Source organism: Dermacentor variabilis, unplaced genomic scaffold, assembly GCF_050947875.1.
Source record: "Dermacentor variabilis isolate Ectoservices unplaced genomic scaffold, ASM5094787v1 scaffold_14, whole genome shotgun sequence".
NCBI classification, from domain to species: domain Eukaryota; kingdom Metazoa; phylum Arthropoda; class Arachnida; order Ixodida; family Ixodidae; genus Dermacentor; species Dermacentor variabilis.
The window spans coordinates 4,745,167-4,767,157 of record NW_027460302.1 but is presented as its reverse complement, the minus strand read 5'-3'; the positions used below and the strand labels follow the sequence as shown (position 1 = coordinate 4,767,157).

General features: G+C 48.1%; 1 protein-coding gene across 2 annotated transcripts in view; it reads right to left on the bottom strand.

Moving 5' to 3' along the window:
• Positions 1 to 20,632, bottom strand: part of LOC142567826 (putative phospholipase B-like 2) — a 277,787-nt gene extending 257,155 nt beyond the window's left edge. For both annotated transcript variants that reach the window (XM_075677976.1, XM_075677977.1), the window contains exon 1: positions 20,543 to 20,632. The gene's annotated coding sequence lies outside the window, so the exon portion shown is untranslated. The remainder of the gene's footprint in view (positions 1 to 20,542) is intronic.
• Between the last annotated feature and the right edge of the window lie 1,359 nt (positions 20,633 to 21,991).

Sequence of the window (21,991 nt, the reverse complement as noted above, 5' to 3'; positions counted from 1 at the left end):
TTCAAGCGATAAACACATCTTGATCTGCCATGCTATAGCAAAATGCACACATTACACTTGTAACCCCCAGAGGAAGGCTGATTTAGCTGTTCATATGACATAACTCTGACACGCCAACTCATATTAGCAAATGCACAGGCATGTCCAAAACAATAAGCGTCTGCAATGCGCCCCTGCAATTGTAATTCCACACAGCAGCCGTTATATTCGATGCCTATGCGTAACTAGCTGCTTGACAATTCACCGAGTTCGTAGACATAAGCATCCTTTCAGTTTCGCACCGTGCACGAAAACCGCAACAGGAGACAAAACCAGACCTATAATCACACCATTTCAACATGAGCAAAAACAGTTCAGTCTTAGGGATAAACACTGTGAGAGCGATTTAGTGCGCGACGGCGACGAGCGACGGCTTCGAGCGACAAAACGGGCCGTCGCTTGAACAGATGGCTCGGTTCTGGAAATCTAGAAATCGTCGCTCGTCGCCCAGAAGTGCTGTGAGCGACTAGCCAATAGCGCGAAGCCGGAACTGGATGTACATACATCGCTCAAATACTACCGATTGTCGCGCGGAACGAGGAAATGATTCAATTTTTATACGTGCAAGGATAAGAACGTACTGCAAGACCTTCGGAAATATTTTATGCTACTTTTTATAGTAAAATACATCAACGTAAATTACTAAAGCACGCGTCACGCGTGAATGCAGCCCTCATGCCGGCAACACCGGGGAGGCGTCGCTCAAAATCGTCGCTCGCACGGAGTACGACTTGTAGGCGACGAGCGAACGCGACAGCCATCTCCGTCGCGTCGCTTGTAGCTGCCGCGTGCAAGATCGCTTATATGGGCTTTATACTTTTTTCAGCATAAAACATGGATTCCTCATGGATTCCTCAGTTCAAGATAACGCGCCCAACTGACCTCTTGCAGCATGCAGCTGAATGCCTGCGGCAAAGTTTCTAACTAGCACTGGTGCTGCACGTAACTTCAGTGGTCGCAGATTCCCCCTGCGCGAGACACCGTCAAGCGCGCGGTTTATTTATAAAAAAAAAGCATGCTGCCAGCAAAATGACGTTTTCTGTTATGTGATTCCTTAGTTGAACTGCATTCCGTACACAGTAGACTGCCAAATTGAATAAATTCAAACACACAAAACGCACGCTAATCACGCTCCGCATAGGCTCGGAATCACGGGCTGGTGAACCAACCATTTTAAGCGTCTTCTCGCCTGGCGTCTTATTGAACATACCATAGTTCTGGCAGCGTTTGCGATTTTTAAAGCTCTTACGGACAACGGCAAAGTGATAAAATCACATGCAGTTATCGCGACGACTGGCTTTTTAGATTGACATCGAGAGACAGCGCGTACGCCTAGTCCTTTGTCAATCGCGTCGGCTAAGCGCAGCGACGACTTCCTGGCGATAGCATGACATATACGGAGAATGTGCACCTAAGTTAGAATTCACTTACCGTGGAGGATTTGTTGTTATATCCAAGGCATGACGAACGACTGTCGTGTTTTCGTGGCGACGCGAGATGGCTGAAACACGATCTCCCTCGGCTGGCCTTTGCTCGCTGGACGGTTCACCTTTCTCCGCTGCTGTGTTGTTCCGCGATCTTGAGCGTGCGCGCGCGCGGTGGAGCCACTCCGAGTGAAAAAGTAGAGCGCTCGCTACGCGTTCCTTTGAACTGCGGCGGCCTGTTCTCTTAGAAGCAAAACGATGTGTTCTTTGCTCAGCGTGCATGAATGATACATTGCCATGTTCGGGGCCAGCCACCTACAGTTGAAGCAGAAGATTACGCTACGTTTTGTTTTCTATTGCCGCAAGAGTCTCTCTTTTCTATTGTCACAAGAGTCTTTTCACTCTCTAGCTCTGAAGGGGAGAGTGAAAAGCACATTTCACTCTCTCCTTGCTGACAGAGTGAACAATGCATTTCACTCTCCTCGACATTTTGCGAGAGTAAAACGACGCTTTGAAGAGTGAACCGGCAGCTTCACTCCTGCGATACCCTTCCTAGTTTTTCGAGTGTAGAGCAACTGAATACTAAACACTCTAACGCGCACATTCTCTTGTTTGGCGAATGCAACTACCTAAGTATTAATTCGCAGAACATAACGCCAACAAGCAGCGCAGAAACAAAGAATTTTATCGATGTGTGTCTAAATTTTAATCTCACCAAATTAATCACATAACTACCACGCGTCGCACGTGAATATTCTAACATTCTGGACTTCATACTCCCTGATCATCCAGGAAATTCATCATTTGTTACCTATCTCCACCAAATTAGCGATCACATAGTCTTGCGTGTCGCCTTCAGCTTTGTGCTGGAACAACGCCAAACTTGCCAAAAATCTATTCGCCTCTATGACAAAGGTAATTTCGAAGCTATCGATAAAAAAAGCTTCAGGGTGAAACAGGCCTTATAGAGGGATCTGTTCAAGATAACTGGTTAATTTTCAAAACTACAATGACAGGCCTAGACGCCGAACTGATTCCCACAGTAACGTTTAGTGCCAACCATAATAACCAATGGTATTCTAAGACTTTAGAAACACTTGGAAACAAGAAAAGATAACGCCTATTCCGCACAGCAAAATTTAACCCAAGCGTATATGCATGCGACAAATATTATGCGGTTGAAAATATGTATCTGCAATTTGTTTGAAACGCTTAACGCACACATTTTAGAACAGACCTGCCGAGGACATTAACCAACAATCCACAATAATATTGCCAAATACTGAACTCTCAACAGACACGCACTATAACACTTACCGACCCACTTGGACAAGAGGCCAGCGACATTGAATGAGCGAACACACTTAACACCACATTCTCACCCGTCTCCACCAAACAAATTGACACACCAGTACCTGTCATAATTGCTTATCCGATATCAATAATGCAATCAACCACATTGCACATGGAATCGCCTGTATTATTGAAAACATTAAGCTGCCATCCTTGTCGGGGACTCAGAAAATCACTTCCAAGCTCGTAAAAGGTACTTGGCTCACCTCCGCGGCATACTTATCGCTGCTCTTCGCACAATCATTTCCCACAGGTAACATATCCAGCGACTGGGAAAGGTCATTGCAGCCTTGATAATAATGAATCACCTCTTAACTACCGTCCCATTTCCTTAATGCGCCATGCAGAATCATGAAACATGTCATTTATTGTCGTATGCTGAATTTTCTTGACTCGAACCGTTTTTTTTTTCATCCCTCTCAGCACGGGTTTCCTAAGGGCTTGTCCTGCGAAATGCAATTAGCTATTTTTATTCATAATCTGCATATGAATCTTGATTGTAACGTTCAAACTGACGCAGTTTCTAGGCATCGCTAACGATTTTTACAAAGTACCTCACAAACGCTTACTACTGAAAGTTTGCCATTCAAATTTACATCCCGATGTACTGGAATGGATAAAATCATTATTAGCAGAGCGCTCTCAGTTCGTCTGTGTTAATAGCGAAGCTCCCAATTTCCTCCCAGTAACGTCAGGCGCCCGTCAATGGTCTCACATATATATATATATATATATATATATATATATATATATATATATATATATATATATATATATATATATATATATATATAGGTCTAAAAATTAATATGCAGAAAACTAAAGTAATGCTTAACAGTCTCGGGAGAGAACAGCAATTTACAATAGGCAGCGAGGCACTGGAAGTCGTAAGGGAATACATCTACTTAGGGCAGGTAGTGACGGCGGATCGGGATCATGAGACGGAAATAATCAGAAGAATAAGAATGGGCTGGAGTGCGTTTGGCAGGCATTCCCAAATCATGAACAGCACGTTGCCGTTATCCCTCAAGAGAAAAGTATATAATAGCTGTGTCTTACCAGTACTCACCTACGGGGCAGAAACCTGGAGGCTTACGAAAAGGGTTCTACTCAAATTGAGGACAACACAACGAGCTATGGAAAGAAGAATGATAGGTGTAACGTTAAGGGATAAGAAAAGAGCAGATTGGGTGAGGGAACAAACGCGAGTTAATGACATCTTAGTTAAAATCAAGAAAAAGAAATGGGCATGGGCAGGACATGTAATGAGGAGGGAAGATAACCGATGGTCATTAAGGGTTACGGACTGGATCCCAAGGGAAGGGAAGCGTAGCAGGGGGCGGCAGAAAGTTAGGTGGGCGGATGAGATTAAGAAGTTTGCAGGGACGGCATGGCCACAATTAGTACATGACCGGGGTTGTTGGAGAAATATGGGAGAGGCCTTTGCCCTGCAGTGGGCGTAACCAGGCTGATGATGATGATGATGATGATATATATATATATATATATATAAACGACTCACCGACGCATGTTTTCTCTAACATCCACAAGTTCGCCGATGTCTGCCTTGTGTACCACATGGTTACTGACACATCCGATCAGCTAGCTCTCCAAAACGACCTACAGGTGTCCGGTGTACAATAGTGGTGCCGCCAATGGCTTGTGGAACTTAACTCTGCGAGGGGATGGGGGGGGGGTGCGTTTTCAGCGCTCGTTCTGCTCGGACGTGTCTTCGCGTAGCTCCGAATTTTCGCCCCATTTTGCTGCTTTTTCATCGCTACTGGAACCCTGTTGTTTATGGTACTCCTTGGCGGTTCATAATCCCTACCGGCGCCTACTTACAAGGTCTGTCGGCACCTGCTGCGTCATCCAGCCCGAGTTGTTGTGCGGCTTTGCGAGTGTCCCTGCGGCATTCCAAGCCAAGAGCGTCTCCTTCACGAGGACGAGTGCAACGTGTGAAGGCGCTACACTAATGATGAATACCACCAGCATTGTGCACAACAGTCCTGCTGTCCCGGCGCACACCTCGGCCAAGACAACGACGGAAGCTACTGGCCTTCCATCGAATGAAAATGTTGCTCCACCAGCGCCAAAAAGACCTCGCTCACCGCAGGGCCTGCCCGCACGATGGACACATACGTCTCCGGTGTCGCCAAGGACATTGCGGTAGAAAATGTTTATCAAGCCTCGTGCTACATATGAAATCTCCACTCTGCAAAATCATATCATTCAAGCGGCCCTAGACGCCTGCCTCGAGACTTCCCGATTTCAATGTTTCGTTCTACACAAACCTACCATTCAAAAGATGAAGCGCTAACAGTGACAGCCCAATAAGAAGGAACAAAGACAGCACAAGGCGCTTTGTTGGCCTTTGTTCCTTCTTACTGTGCTGTCACTGCTGGCGCTTCATCGTTTGAAAGCTGTGCGCCAACTAGTACCCACAACGTGTGTTATTGCAACAAACCTACCTAGGCGGTCTCAGTATGGGTGTCAACTATGACACAAGTTTACAAGCTCGAAGAACTGCAACAGATAAAAGTCTCAGAATAATGTGTCCTTCCACTCCAGGCGTACCCTGCCATCCCACTTGAAGAAGGCTACATAAATTTCTGTCGCGACTACAGAAATTTCTGTCGTACGACAGAAATTCCTGACGTTTTTATAGCTGCTACAGACATTTGTGACGTTACGAACAGAAATTCTGACGTGGTAACAGAAACGTTCTATCGCGAAGACAAAGGGTTTCGAATTCGAAACGGAAACCTTCTGTCGAGAGAACAAGAGTTCTGAAGTCGCAACGACATTCTATTGTGACAGCGGTTCTGACGTCGCAACAGGAACTCTGTCGCGACGACGGACACTTTCTGTCGTGGCGTTAGAAGTGTGCCACTTTCTATCGCAACGACATAAGTGGTGACGCCGTGACAGAAGCGCTTTTGGTGGCGATGTTTTCAAATTGTATGTCAGTTTGACATCGGCGGTGTACACTATACGTTTCTCTTGAGAGGTATTCAATGGCGCATTCTAGGAATCCGGCAGTGCTGCTAGCACTGACACCGGTAATAAAGTTGACGTGGCCGATTGTTGTAACTGTGCCGTGACGACCAGGCACCAGCAATCAACCTCCCGGCCTCCTCAAAATCGGCCACTGACCAAAATCGTAGCACATGCTGGGATGGCTGCGTATCCATTTTGTTTTATTTAGTAAGATGTGGCACGCAGGCCTATGCACATACATGTGCTATTAAGCTGACACATTAGTTGATTTCACAGAAATGTTGCGTGAGCTTTTTGCCAAGCGGATAAGAAGTTTTGAGTTGTTCCACAAAGTTGCGTAAAAATTTGTCTCGCTCGGGTATCAGTATTCTGGCACAAGCTCTGCCGTGAGAAACCGGTACGCTGTCTAAATAAGCACTGCTCCACCAATTTTTATGTAGCTGTTTTGCACCGAACACACGAATTATATGCGCGCTCAAAAGGGTAATGAACGACGGACAGCTGTCGAAATTAGCACTAACAACCCTAACAGGGTCCCCGGTAACCGTTGTCTAGTTCTGAATTTCTTAATTGATATAAAGATCGTAAAGCAAAATCAACGTTCTAGCACTTCACGAAGTACTTGTCGGTGGTAACAACACTTTTGCCCTGCTAGAGAGGCGCCAGTTGACGTAGCAGAGTGAAGGCGCACGTCGACTTTAACATACACATGTGTCACGGCCAGTGGCGTAGCCAGAAATTTCGTTCGGGGGGGGGGGGGGGGGGATCACTTTGCAGCTCGGCGTCCCCTTATAGAATTATATATATATCTGTCATTCAACAACCTTGTTTACATTTTCGTACATATGTAACGACCAGGGGAAAATCTCAATGACGCTGTCCTTTGTTAGAATGTATTGCGCAGGAGCAGCTGTCACCGGTTGTGTATTGCGAGCAATTGCTGGGAAATTATAGTCGCAACAGAGAGCACATATAAAAAGCAGGAGTTCTGCAAAATATACGAGGGCGAGTCAAATGAAAGTGAGACAATGCGAATATATGACACACGGGGTACTTTATTCAAAAGTAGTCACCATGAATATTTAGACACTTGCCCTACTAACGAGTCGCGTTATTCCCGTCTCATAAAACTCCTTGGATTGCTGCCTCAAAAATCTGTAAATGACTACACGTCATCTTCCGACACGGATCTGCTTCACTTGAGCAGTTTCTTCAAATTTTACCAAATGTGGAAGACGCAAGGCAACAGGTCTGGGCTGCACGAGGGATGTTGCAGCGTTTCCCACTTGAACTTTGCCAGATTTGTATTAACCACATCAGCGACGTGGGAACGGGCAATGTCGTGAAGCAAGATGTTCCCAATGCTCAATTTTCCACCTCGTTTGTTCTTGATTGCGACACGCAGCCGATACGACATTTCACAATATCTGAAACGATTTAGAGTCTCTCCAGGTTTAGAAAATTCGATCAGTAATGGCCCCTAACGATCTAAAAAGAAGTCAACACTTCTCCGGCAGAAATGACGGCCTTTGTTTTCCTTGGGAGTGGTGAATTCAAATGTTTCCACTGTAAGCTTTGCCGTAATGTTTCAGGCTAGTATTAGCGGCACCATGAGCCATCCCCGGTCACAATTGCAGACAAAAAGGCGTCACCCACATCTGGGGTTCTTTGACGTGCACCTAAATCTAAGTACCAAGTGTTTTCGCATTTTGCCTCCATCGAAATGCAGCCGCCGTGAGGGGGATTCGATCCTGCGACCTCGTGCTCAGCAGCCCAACACCATAGCCACTGAGCAACCACGGCCTTTTCAATTGTGTTGGGGGTGGTTGCACGGTGGCTTTGGCCCGGCCATGGATCGTCTTTGTAGCTTTCATGTCCTTTGAACAGTTTGCTACAACGCTTCACAGTGGCCAATCAAACGCAATGTTCAACGCATACGGCAGCCATACGGCGAATAATTTCTTTTTGGGAAACATGTTCATTTATCAAAAACCTCACGACACCAAGCTGTTCAACTTTTGGAGTGTTCATTATGTCACGCAACCATGTTCAACCCAGTGTATGAGAGCATTAAAGAACATTTAACCTCACCTCTGCATGTCACTTGTAAATGAGATGCGTATGTGCTACGCGCATGCCTCGAAAATAATGAACCGAACCATTATTGCGCGGGGCGGGTTGTCTCACTTTCATTTGACTTGCCTTCGTACATTAGAAATGCGAAGATACAATGGAATATACAAATGTGAAGCTAGAGCTTGATACAGGGCAAAAAATTGTCACTGGAAACAAAGTTCACTGCGCATATACACAAAACCTCGCAAGAATATATTTAAATATACGTGTAAGTGTGCAATAAATCTACGTACCTAAGAAAAAGTCACTATATATAATGCGTCAAACAAGGCAAATAAACAGGTTGCGCAACCACAGATTCACAGATCACAGCACCCGCCCCCCTCCTTCCACTCCCAAAATGTATCGCGTGCGACGGAAGGCGGCGCGCTTCCTCCCCGCTTTTCTCCCTTGCGCACACAAGACTCATCGTCGGCTCACCCCCTCCTCCTCCCCCCCCGCCCATGCTTTCATTCGCACATTGAGCATGCCGCGCGCGGTCACGATGTTATCGCCCTTGGCCTTTATTTATACGGAACATGAGGGCAACGGCAGGAATGCGCCTGGAGTCTTCATATAGCTGCTATTGCAATAATATAAAATTATCCGGCAACTGAAGCGTCCCGTGGCCGATTACTTTCCGCAAAAGAAGTAACAAAATCGAACTTTCACCATGCGACAATTCGCAGCGCCGCAACAATGTCTTTCTTTCTTTTGTGGAGCGGGGGCCGGCGAAATAGAATAACGCAAAGGAAAGCATGTTGGCTACAATCGAATGCCTACTTTGGGCACCTAGTGTGGCTACCGAAGGAATATCGAAGAAAACGTGTGACGCTTGGTCCACAGAAAACCATACGCATACTGCTCGGTATCCTACACCGGCAAGACAAAATTTTCCGGAGAGGTTGCGCTCAAGCGAACGCGTTGCAATCCGTCGAGTCCCCGCAGTGCTGGCGGCGAGCGACTATGCATTGTTTCTTTTTCTCGTCTGCTAGCCAGAAAGCGTCCAAAACTCTGCCATGCGAAAATGCAGTCGGCCAGAGAAAAAAATTACCGACGATTACGTTACTTCCTAATGCGAAATTTGAGCACAGCAAATAAGCTGTTTCACCTTTTCGATAGATTGAGGCAAAGAAATCGAGCAACACATGTATGCGCTATCACAGAATTTTTTTTTATTTTTCACACGTATTCCTTTAACAAAGACTCCACTAACAGTTCTTGACAGTCATGAAGGAAGCTTTGTGGTCGGAGAAATAGACTGATATATGTTCGACTTGGTACACCAATGCTTGATTCTCAAAGACGAGATCTATACAAGTGCCTCGCGAGGTTGTCACAGCCGTGGGACGCGTTACGAGCGAGAGGAACGGGATGTTCTCCCGCATAAGTGTTAGGAAATTGCTGTTTGTCTTTATGTCAAGCCGCCACCGATCTGGCTCTCTGATTGCCACCGCACAGGGCGAACGGCAGCGGCAATTTCGGCTCGGGCGGTGCACATATACAGATCCGCCGCCACCGATCTGGCTCTCTGATTGCCACCGCACAGGCGTTGCATTGGAGGAGGAGCGAAGAAAGGAATTAAGTTCGAGCCGGCGCTTTGACAACGGGAGACTCGCAGGAAGAGGGGGGAGGGGGGCGGCGTGTACACCCAGCGGCAAACGATGGGGGCAGAAGCGCGCGCAGCAAGCGGACAACACGATAAAGGGAGGAGGGAAGAGATAGCAGCGACTGACTGATGCAACTGAAGAGCACCCTATCCGCCATACAAGAACAGGGGGGGGGGACCCTTTCCTCCTCTTTCTGCATGGCGGCGACGGTGTTCTATGCAGTCACGTTATCTTGACTCTCTAGCGGCGACAGCGGCATCCAGCGGTATCAGTCGGTCGCTGCTAGCGCTGGGGGGATGAAAGGGGGGCGGAGCTGGTTACGAGGCCGACGACAACGCCGACGACGACGCGAAACCCAGGAACGGACGCCAAAGAGCTGCGCTCTAAAACGAACGCGCATCCAAGTGCGCAGCGCGGTTGTCGATGCAGCAAGAGAAAAACGCATGCGCTCTGGCTGGATCGGCAGCCCGCGGGTTACAAGAACAAAAGAAAAAAAAAAGAAAGAGGCTCAATGTATCCTTGCGAATAAAAGTCTAGGTAGAAAAATAAATAAGAACTTAGTTCCAATGGTGGATTTAGTGTCTTGACATGGATGCTTTGGCGCAGGTGGGAAAAAAAATGTTCATATTCTTTTCTGTGACCTGACAGCACAAATGAACCACCACAACGCTTTGTCTCATCGGACCTCGCTGCGTGTTTTGTCAACTTGTCTGATAGTATGTTGATTTGGCTTCTCTCGTTGTATGGCCTGATGTGCGACTTTAGAAAAGTCGATGCACCTTTGGCGTCAAATGTTTACAACAGCTTTAAACCCACAAAGTTCCGTAATTGAAGATCTAAAGCACGACTTTGTAAATGTCAATGCACCTTTCGCATCAAAATGTTATGAGAACTTTGTACGCACAAAGTTTGAGACTTGAAATCCAAGCGCTTCGTAGATTCCGCGGCCTCCGCAAGATGCCGAGACGAGCCCGCTTGCCATCAAAGCGCCCTTGAAATTTTGTGCTCGGTGGGGCTCCTTGCGTTACGATATGTGACTCCCGAAGCATGGGCGTTGCCACGAAATCCAGCCCGATTTGGCAATGTTCGCGCTAAAATGTATTTTCGAGCGTGAATTAAGGTCATTCTAGACAAAATCGAGCGTGATTTACGGCGCCGGGATTTTTTTGGTCGGCGGCGCATGACAGCACGAAAGAATTTCGGGTGGGGGGGGGCTGAGGTCCCATAAGCCCCCCCCCCCCTGGCTACGCCCCTGGTCACGGCTTGTGACCCGCTCGCCGTCAGCGCGAAGTCGTCGGCTGGGTATACAAGCCGGTTGGTTGTTCTGTACTCAAGCGAACACAGCGAAGGAGTCAGAGTCGGGGGAAAGAGAGAAAATTTATTGACTTACAATGGCACAATGATTAAAAGAAACACAAGAACACTAGCATACATACATTTAATCGAGATCAATACAAAAGAATAGAATCTAGATCAATCACCAACCGTCACCAACATACCCATGCCCTAACACCATATTTTGCGAAAACAAACTTGTTTAAATACTCATACTTTCCGCGCACAATAAACGATTGGAATGCGCTGCCTGAACAGATTGTCTCAAGTGACAGTTTTGAAAGAAATCTTACAAATGAATTTTGATGTGCTGATTGATGTGCAATGTATTTCCTTTGACTTGTTTCGCTCATTTGTGTCATGTATCAAACATTTTGTCTGTGCAATAAATTCATGGCGTTTGTAAATAAGCCTTGTTATCTGCCCTTCCTGCTTGGACCACATGAGGTCTGCAGTATTATGTAAATAAAAAAAATACAAAAGAAATGCATCGAGCAACCAACAGTGGATATAGAAGTTAACGCTACACAAGAATACACTTAACAGTTGTCCACTAAACAGAGCTCAAAGAAATGATGGCATACGCATGGCCGGGTAGCAGCAACAACTCCACAAAGCGTAAATTCGACAGCAGAGCTTTCCCGCAGAACGCTGGCAAGCCGATCTCGTTGCGGTGGATACGACTGCTGGGCTGGGTTTCCCGCGAGTCTAGGTCTGACGTCTTCCCTCGAGTAGGTTCAGCTAACTTGAGGGGAACTACCGTGAGCTTCGTTGCAGACGTTGGTTTGTCGTCTCTTACGCCAACTAGTAACGCGCAGTTCCGACGTGGCTAGGCGGCCCAAGGGATACTGGACGGCACTAGCTCCTTGACCCTTTAAGCAGATTGCAGGCTCAGCTTCTAGACTCTATACTGCCTAACTTGGTTTAAAACCTGCGCTTAAATAACTTCTTTTCCTAGTGCCCTGGGTTGGAGGACGGCAGCTATTGGTGACGATCCAATCAAGTTCCCCCAATTGTACACTGGCTCTTCCCCTGGTCTTGGCCGTGCCCCTGTTAATTAGGGGCGAGGGAACGGGTGCTTCCCCCCTGCTGATAGAGTTCGCGCAGTCGTATTGCACCACATACGCACACCCTTTATTCTGTGCCGGGCCTTCATTGTCCGTTCATAAACATGGGAGAAACTACGGCAGCTGGCCATACGGCGCTGTCGGCACACATACAGTGGGAGCAATTCGTGGACACGGGATTGCACCGAGACACCACATACATGGTCAGCACTTCGCGGATACAGCCTTGCACAGACACAACACATATTTCGGAGTATTCACACCCCCGCCTTCTTAGTAAGCTTCTCAATGCACGCGCGGGGCAGAGAATAGACAGGGGCTCCTACAAAAAGTTGTCAGGGTGTCACGGTCGCGCCGACGACAAAAAGCCAATAATCTCTAAACCTGCTTTCGATCCTTTTCGGCCGCTTGCCTGAGTGGCCGGCAATAACCGCATTGCCCGTCGGCTGCTATGAACAGCCCTTTGGCGCCCGTTGATGGGTGCTTCGCTGAATCGAGTAAGGCCACATTGTGACAACATGTAAGCATCAGTGCAAACAGATTCTTACTGTTCACATGGCCAAAATGTACAGGTACAACCAAGATCAGTGTGGCGCTGTGGATACTCGGTTCAGAATCGCCAAGCCGCAAGTTCCAATCTCCACAGGATAACACTTTCTTTTAGATTAATTTTTTTTACTTTTTTGCACTAACAAACTTACATAGCCCTAAGAAAGTCTCTGGTAATTTATAATTAAATATTGATCAATTACTACAGAACGTTCGACTACAGGACGTCAACCAACAGAACTTCAGAAAGAGAGCCCGAAAATACGACAGACTGATTTAAGGCGCTACGTGGTTAATGGCGTTGAATGTGACGAATAACCCGAAAGGCTGCTGCAGGAACTATCGTGTCCCACGCACAAGGTCATGGCTGCTCGATACCTAGACAGCGGTTGTACATGCCTAATCACGCCACAAGGTCCTAATAACCCGCCTGAACGTACCCTGTATTACGGCTGCGTGCTGCGCCCGCCTCCATTCAAGCCTTCCGTTGTGTACTGCTACTCTTGCTTTAGACAGGGACACATTAGGCCATCCTGCCTTACCCACCAAAGGACGGCACCATGGAGCCTGATCCATGAGCATCGTTTCGATGCGGCCTATGCAAAAAAAACCATCATAACATCACTTCCTGTACGTGCCCTACGAAGCTGAAGGCCACTGAGAAAGCTCGACAACGCCATTCTCGACAGCCAGCAATAACCCCTCAAGATCCATCAATGAAACAAGTCCCCGAGTAAAACTTTTACGTAAAACTTTTAATTGGGAATAAGAGTTAATGGAGAATACCTTAGTAACTTGCGATTCGCTGATGATATTGCCTTCCTTAGTAACTCAGGGGACTAATTGCAATGCATGCTCACTGACCTGGAGAGGCAAAGCAGAAGAGTGGGTCTAAAAATTATTCTGCAGAAAACTAATGTTTAACAGTCTCGGAAGAGAACAGCAATTTACAATAGGTAGCGAGGCACTGGAAGTGGTAAGGGAATACATCTACTTAGGGCATGTAGTGACCGCGGATCCGGATCATGAGACGGAAATAATCAGAAGAATAAGAATGGGCTGGGGTGCGTTTGGCAGGCATTCTAGGATCATGAACAGCAAGTTGTCATTATCTGTCAAGAGAAAAGTGTATAATAGCTGTGCCTTACCAGTACTCACCTACGGGGCAGAAACCTGGAGCCTTACGAAAAGGGCTCTAATTAAATTGAGGACGACGCAACGAGCTATGGAAAGAAGAATGATGTGTGTAACGTTAAGGGATAAGAAAAGAGCAGATTGGGTGAGGGAACAAACGCGAGTTAATGACATCTTAGTTAAAATCAAGAAAAAGAAATGGGCATGGGCAGGACATGTAATGAGGAGGGAAGATAACCGATGGTCATTAAGGCTTACGGACTGGATTCCTAGGGAAGGGAAGCGTAGCAGGGTGCGGTAGAAAATTAGGTGGGCGGATGAGATTAAGAAGTTCGCAGGGACGACATGGCCACAATAAGCAGAGGACCGGGGTTATTGGAGTAGTATGGGAGAGGCCTTTGCCCTGCAGTGGGCGTAACCAGGCTCATGATGATGATGATCTTCGGGCGAAATAGGCCACCTTCGTCGAATATGCCGAGTGGTGGACTGGGATCGATACAGGGCGGTATCAGAAAGCACTGTATCCAATTCCATGAAGGACCCGTCCCATTTTCTTAGTCAGGTATTAGTTGAAGCAACACGTACGTCTTGGGTTGATCAATGGAGAACCGCTCCACAGTTTCAACTGCTGCGTATCCTGGCGTCGCGCCGTTAAGCAGAACCTGCATCACAACGTGACCCTGCATCAAATGTCATTCGGTTAGAGGCCCAACGCTTTACGGCAGAAGCTGCGTGCCAGAACTCCACTTAGAACGTGGCCGCTGGAAGGACTGGTGCTCTTCTCTCAGTCCTTCGTCGTCTATTGCCTGTATTTGGCGCACCTTCCGAGTAAGGGAACGTGGTCGACGCCCTCCAAAACCCGCAGCCTGCGCCCTGTGAGCATTGGGCCCGACACCAGCAGTATTCGCAAAAAATGTCGCCCACAGCTTTTTTCCTACTTTGGACACAGCACCACCTCCTTTCGTTGTTCGAAACTGCCTTCTCGTGGGCGCAGGCAAGTCGCCTACGCTCTCCAACATACATGGTATACAAGCTGTCTTCACTATGGCGGAAATCTTTCGCTGCAATACACCTGTCGAAGCCATGCAAGACACCAGGAACGGACGGAATATCGTATGAACTTTATAAAAACACGGAAGGCAAGGTTCTCTATGTGCTGTTGGGGCAATGAGCGAACCTTGGACTACAGGAGTCATGTCTGATTCTTGGCGGCATGCAGAAATGGTCCCTGTTTGCAAACCCGAAAAGCCCCAAGACAATAAAACTCATATGGGCCCAATAGCGCTAATCTCAACGTTACGCAAGCTGATGGAGCGCATGCTCGCAATGCGTATTACATGGTAGCGGGAGCGATGCTCCTGGCATCATCCTGACCAAATTGGGTTCCGTTCTCATCAGGGCGCAGAGGATGGCCTTGCGTACCTTTGTTCTATGGTTCTCATCAGAGGCCGCTCCCCAAGAATTTGCACCATTTCAGAAAGGGACATTCGTAAAGCGTGTGACCATGTGAGACAAGAAGCAATTGTTGGAATTCTCCATTGGCTTCAGTTCCCTAGCCATGTCCGCACATTCGTCGTAGCCTTCCTGCACGCTCGAGCCTTCTCCATTCACCTAGCCAATCAGGGAGTAGGTCAATTCGTCGTGCATCATGGTGTCGCACAAGGTTCTGTGCTCGCACCGGCCCTTTTGAACATTGCCCATCTTCCACTGGGTTGGGAGCTAGCGACAATACATGACGCACAGTGCATAGTGTATGCAGATGACATCACTGTTTGCTCAGTTCATCCCGAAATCTTCCACCGAGAAGAGGCACTCCAGGAGGCCCTAAACGTGACGCACAACTGGTGTGCTCAGATAGGGCTTGAAATTTCAACGAACAAGACGATGTACATGTCAGCAGCGAACCAGTATGGGCGCCGTCTACTGGTGCTCCGGCGTCTTCAGTTAATTCTCGATCAGCTGCCACTACATGAGGCTTTAACTCTCCGTGTATTCGGCCTTGAAATGGATTCCTCCGGTTCTGTGGGACCATGGGTCAATAATGCAAAGCAACAGGTCGCAGAAACGATTGAGTTGATGAGAGAGAGAGAGAATCAACTTTTGTGCTGAGACCTTAGTGACAGTTGGTGCGCGCTGGCACCAGATGGGGTAGAACCTTCTTCTCAGGTCCCATATGCGTCCAGCAGTTCCTGGCCCCTAGCCGCCAGCGCGAGCTGGGTCGGTAGGTCGGGGCTAGACAACAAGGTCTCTCATCGCTCGGGGGGTTGGGACTGGGGAGGGTGGGGGGTAGGGATGGTGGGGGGTTCCTGAGCTTAGTGCACTCTGCAAGGATGTGTGCTAGAGTGCCTTTTGACCGTCTGCAAAAAGGGCATGAAGTGTCATGCTCTGTTGGGAACATCTTGTGCAAGAGCACGGGATGCGCTAGCGACCCCGCTTGCGTGCGTCGAACGATCGTTTGCTGCATTCGGTTGAGTTGCGGATGCGGACGGGGAAGCCTACATCTGCCGCTTCTGTACATTTGCGTGATTTCTTTGTAGCTTGTCACGGGGTGCGGTAGCTCTGGCTCGTCCTCGGCCCGGATTGAAAGTTCTCGGGCATAGTGGTCGGCGAGTGCGTTGCCTTCCACGTGCGAGTGAGCCGGGACCCACACGAGCTCAACGGCCCGTCCCGGTGATTTGCATTTGGTGAGGATCGCTAGTGCCGCGGGAGAGATGTTCCCCTTGCGGTAGCTTGCGTAGGCGGTCTGGGAGTCTGTGACCACGGTCCTCACTCCCTGTTGTGCGAGTGCGAGGGCCACGGCCACTTCTTCTGCTTCGGCTGTATTCGTCGTCCGTATCGACGCGCCTGTGACCAGTTTATCAATGGTGGTGACGACCGCCGTTGCTCTGGTTCCGTGCTTGGGAAGCGAGGCGTCCGCGTAGAGTACCTCGGGGTCCTCTTCCAGCTGTCGAGCCAGTGCCTTGGCCCGCGCAGAGCGTCTCTCGTTGTTCCTCCCCGGCTGCATGTTCCGGGGGAGGGGCTTGGTTTTAATAATGTCTCTCCACGTTGTGGGGAGCGGCTCCGTTGTCGGTAGCTGTTCAATTTGCCATCCTATCTTGCGTAGGACGGCCCGACCGTGCTCTGTCCGGCTCAGCCTTACTCTCTGCTGGGATAGGTGTGCTTCCACCAGCTCTTCCACCGTGTTGTGGGCACCCATTTCCAGCATCTTCTGCGTTGACGAGTAGACTGGGATGCCCATGGCGAGTTTGACTGCTTTCCTTATCGTCGTGTTCAGCGTCTCGCGGTTCACCTTCGCAAGTTGGAGGTACGGGGCGGAGTACGTTACGCGGGACACGACGAATGCCTGCACCAGGCGCAGTGCGTCTTCTTCTTTGATTCCTCTGTTCCGGTTGGTGACTCTCCGGATCATGCTCAGGACTTGGCTACTTGGCTACTGGACTTGGATACTGGGCCTGCCGTCGCTGCGCAACAGCAGGCCCAGTATCCGGATCTGCTGCGTAGGTTTGATCTCTGTGCCGTCGATGGTGATGATTATGTTCGGCGGCGGCTCTTTCTTTGGTCTTCCGGGCTGTACCATGAGCAGCTCCGATTTCTGTGGAGCGCAGCTCAGGCCACAGGTCCTGGCATACTCGTGGACGGTCGTTGCCGCTCTCTGCAGGGCTTGCTCCGCCCAGGCATCGGATCCCGGGCGGTTCGTCCACACCGTTATATCGTCGGCATAGAACGCGTGGTCCACGCCCTCGATCTGATTGAGTAGTTCGGGCAGGGGCAGGAGCGCTAGGTTGAAAAGCAGAGGCGACAGGACAGACCCCTGTGGGGTACCCCTGTCTCCGAGCTGCACAGGCTCTGGCCGTTCATTTCCTATCCGGATAGTTGCTGTTCTAGTGGTTAGGAAATCTTTAATATAGCCGTAGGTCTTGCGGCCACACCCCGTCTTGCGCAGGTTCTCGAGCACGCTGCCGTGGGACACATTGTCGAAGGCCCCCTTGAGGTCCAAAGCCAGTATACCCCGGGGCGCGTGCCTCGTTGCGTCGGATTGCGAAGAAATCTGGCGGAGCCAGCACCAACATGGTTCGCCTTCTTGTCCGTTCTGCACTGCAACCACGACTCGTCTACAGAGCCCAGTTTCATCATCCCACGAAGGCAGAATGGGCTCGCCTCGAGGCCAATAATCTTGAAGCCATGCGGGCCATAACGGGACTACCCCATCTCACTGCGTTGCCAAGCCTACAGGCTGAGTCCCGACTCAACACTAGCGACCAACTCGTGCACCAAGGTCAATGGGCACGCCCCCTAAAGCTATCAAATTTCTGCTCGGCTGCTTCACTGGCGTGGTACATGGGACATGAAATAGGCAATCCGGCTTCTACGGGACCTGTTGTAGCTCGATCGAACAGGGTGCAATTAAGTGACAATAAGTTTTCTGGTCGTCTGCAAAGCCCGGTTCCTCCCCAGGTGAATGCCGAAGTTTTCCGCCTTCTTCGCGCAGATGATAATCAAGACGATGCGACTCTTGTAGCATACACTGATGCTAGTGTTAATGGCACCATGATTCACAGAGCTCTCGTGTGCCCATTGATACCAGAGGCAGGCCGGACGTGCTCTTATGTTGCCGATCCTGCGCCACCAGCCTATTTGCCGAGCTTGCCGCCATGTGAGACGGCTTGGCCGCGTTGCTCCCTTCTGTTTAAGCTGCTTAATATTCTCAGCTCATCATTCGCACGGACCCGACTCAAGCCATCCAAGACATAAGTAGGGTATCTCGGTCCACTCTACTCTCAGAAGGCATTCACCGTCTTGCTGCAACTATGAATATCATGATATGCGTCCAGTGGGTGCCTCCACCAGCCTTGCCGGCTCTCCTTGAAGCCGATTTAGCAGCCCACCCACAGGTTACAACGTACCCACTCCCGCATTTTCCTGAAGACGCCTGTGGACGACTGATCCGACGTACCACACGAACTCTTATACCTCCGTGTGGGTCAGAGCTTCCTGGAGGGTTAACCCGCCATGAGGAGGTTACATTAAGGAGGCTGCGTGCCGAGGTCGCGCTCACCCCGTCTGTGACCGTTCTGTGGCCACAACAGTACCATAGTCCCTATGGATCATCGTGCCCACTTTGTGACACAAAAATCCCAAATGTGACAATGACGCACCTACTATGTACGTGCTCAGGACTTCATGTAAGCCGTCTCGGTCACCTCCGGGCAACAGGCCTTCGGTACGGCCACCCTCCCGACCTTGAACCTTGGATCCATGGACGATATCATCGTTCACTTCTAGATTCCTTGCATGAGTCAAAGCAGTTCGCGTACTTTTAACATGCTTTGTATTCTGCCTATCGGCAAGCTTTCGAATGAACGAGAAAAAAAGACAACCCTGCAAAACCTAAACACATCATTTAATCGCGAACGCAACTTCTTTTTCTTCCCTTAATTCAAGGCGACGCAGTAGGATTAACCAGTTCTCACAGATACCTAGGCATAACCTTGTGCGAAGACCAAAGCTGAAATACGCATGCCAAAAACATCCTATCATCAGCTAACAGAACCCTTGGTTTTTAAAAGTGTACAAAAAAACTACACTATGCATCCCCCACCTGGAGCGCTGACCAAATCTATCTGATAACGTCTCTAGAATCACTACAGAATGGAGCCACTAGATTCAGTGTTTGGTGCTATTCATAAAATACCAGCATATCATCTTTAAACGCGAAATCAGGTTGAAGAAATGTTGCTTTTTGTCGTCCAATCGCCAGTATGTGCATTTTTCATCAGTTTCTTTTTCTTTTTTCTTTCTTTTCTTTTTTTTGGTTTTTGCAGCTCACTTCCTCTTCCGCCCAACACCAGCCTTCCGGTGCATATTTCCCTTCGCAGTAGTTATCCCCTGCTAGTTGCCCGTTCCCGTGTTCATACTACGTTTGATGCATCGTTCTTTCCTCGCTCAGCCATAGACTGGAATTGCCTTCCACCCGATGTCACTGCAAGCACCAGCCCATCTACATTTTCTGATTGTATAACTGCCATAATTAACCGATTAACGATTACTCATACCTGCACCCACCTCTTATGTAATGTAACCCCCAAATTAAGGATATCTTTAAGGCAATAAGGTGAAAGTGAGAGCTTTCAAAGACAGAACAACTATGTACCACAAGCTTTTTAAAAACGATAAAAATATTGTTATAGAAAATTAAAGAAAAGTTGCTGCATGGATTAGCTGCCGTATGCATATGTAAAAGAGCCCGTCACAAGGAAAGAAATGACAGGTTTTAACGTGAAGAAGAAAACTTGTACATTTATAGGCTGCCAAAAACACTTAATGATAGGTGATGAATATACAAGCGAAGATCCCAGGCTGTTATATTGGCTTCCACCGCGAAACTAAAAACAAAGGTTGCGTTAGCCATTTTGTTCATGCATTTCTCCGAAAATGTTTGTCTTTTCTCACTTGTCATCACTTTCGATGTCTTCGTAAGCAGATGGTAGTTCAGTAGCAACCATTTGTGCAGTTAATAAACAACCAAACTTTAACAATTTGTTGTTGCAACGTATGGGGTTAGTTTGAACTATTACAAAATGCAGAATTCTTCCCTGTAGGATACGAATACACGAGTAGTTTGTATGTAGTGTTAGATTCGTATACAAATCTTCGAATATTCGCCCACCCCTAAAGTTAAGCGACCTGATATCCTCGTCATCGCCGCACTACGCGATCGAAGGTGCCTTCATCGCGCAAAAGCGAATGCAACGAAGGCGCGTTCGATCGCGCTTATCGTAAAACGAGCGGCGCCATAACGAAATACCGCGCAAGCACCTATTTTCGTAAGAATAAAGAGTGTCAGGCGCAGTATGTAAAATACAGTTTATCCAACAGCCTGTAAGAGGTGGTACATGGCAAGGGACTCGTGACCGCTTACCGGAGTTGCAGCCAAGTCTTATGATTCCGAAGCTGGGGCTCCTTGCATGTTACAAATGAGCCCCGCTCGGAGAGGAGATATCTTTGGCTATTGTTGTCACATGCCGGCTGTAAGACCAATCTAGCTAGGAGATTGATTAGAGGAGTTCCGATAGAAGGCTGATAAAGGCTACTCGAAAAAGACAATAGGAAGTTTGCCTGGGAATATATAAGGTGCTTCACGTAACTTCAACCAAGCTGTTGAAAAAAAAATGGTTAGCCGCAACTGAATAAAATTAAAGACATATGCTTTGCCGTCATGTTGCACTCCTTGGGAGTATTTTTATATTCTGCCTAATTATTTAATTAGCTAAGATTAATGATCAAAAATTTTAAATCCACTTTAAGGCCAAGTGCGTTTCGTTGGGTTGTAGAGGAGTTCCAGAAACGAGCAATCCATTTTTTTTGTTGCAACGTGCATGCTGCATGGCGATTTTTTTCAGTGCTTAAAGAAAGCCCGCGGAATGTGAAATAAACCCACGTGACTGCGCCCATGCGCTGTCGTATTGCAGCGCCCTCAAATGTGCATCGTACGAAAAAACCGTGCGCCCGGATCGTGGCGAAGGGAGCGGTCGCGGCTCTAGGTGCGGCAGCGTCTTGGGCGGTGGCACACGCAAAAAACAGGTCGCCTTCTTTGATAGGCGACAGGCTCGATGCACTGTTGTTGTTGTTGTTGTTCTCGTGAGTGACTGTGACGCATACACAAGTGGGGGATTAGCCATGATTGGCCAGGTGGGTAAATTAGGTGTATAAAAACGGCACTTAAGAATTGTAAAGTTGGAACTTAAAAAGTAAAGTTTTTGTGTGTAGCAAAGAAGCAATCAGAAGAAAACCATTCAATAAAAAATCTAATGATAGATAAATAAATAAAAGATAGGTAAATGTAAGCCATGGTTGGGAGGGAGGACGATCAGTCCAACGAGGTAATTGATTGGCTTTAATTAGGTAATTTTGGATTGCCAAGCAACCATTTCCGTGAATGAAACCGATAGTAGAGGCTCGAAAAGATAGGATCACTGGCACTTATAAAATAAGGCCATTCTTGGGAAGCGGGATTTCGAGAAGTCGTTTTCTTATTACAGAAAAACGCCTTCAAGGCAGCGAGAAATAGTCTATTGTTGAGAGCTCTGCTAAACGATAACGCACGAGCGCCGTCACGTGGTTTTATTTCCTATTTCGCGGGCTTTTTTAAACGCCGAAATTATTCGCCTCGCAGCATGTACCTTGCCACAAAAAATTCGACCGGTCGTCTCCGCACCTCCTCCACAAGGTGATGAAACACATTTGGCGCTAAATTGCATATTAAATAATTTGAAATGTACCTTAGGTAACGAACTAATTAGGCAGAATATAAGAAATACTCTAAAGAGCGTCACATGACGGCAAACCATATGTCGTTGGTTTCATCCAG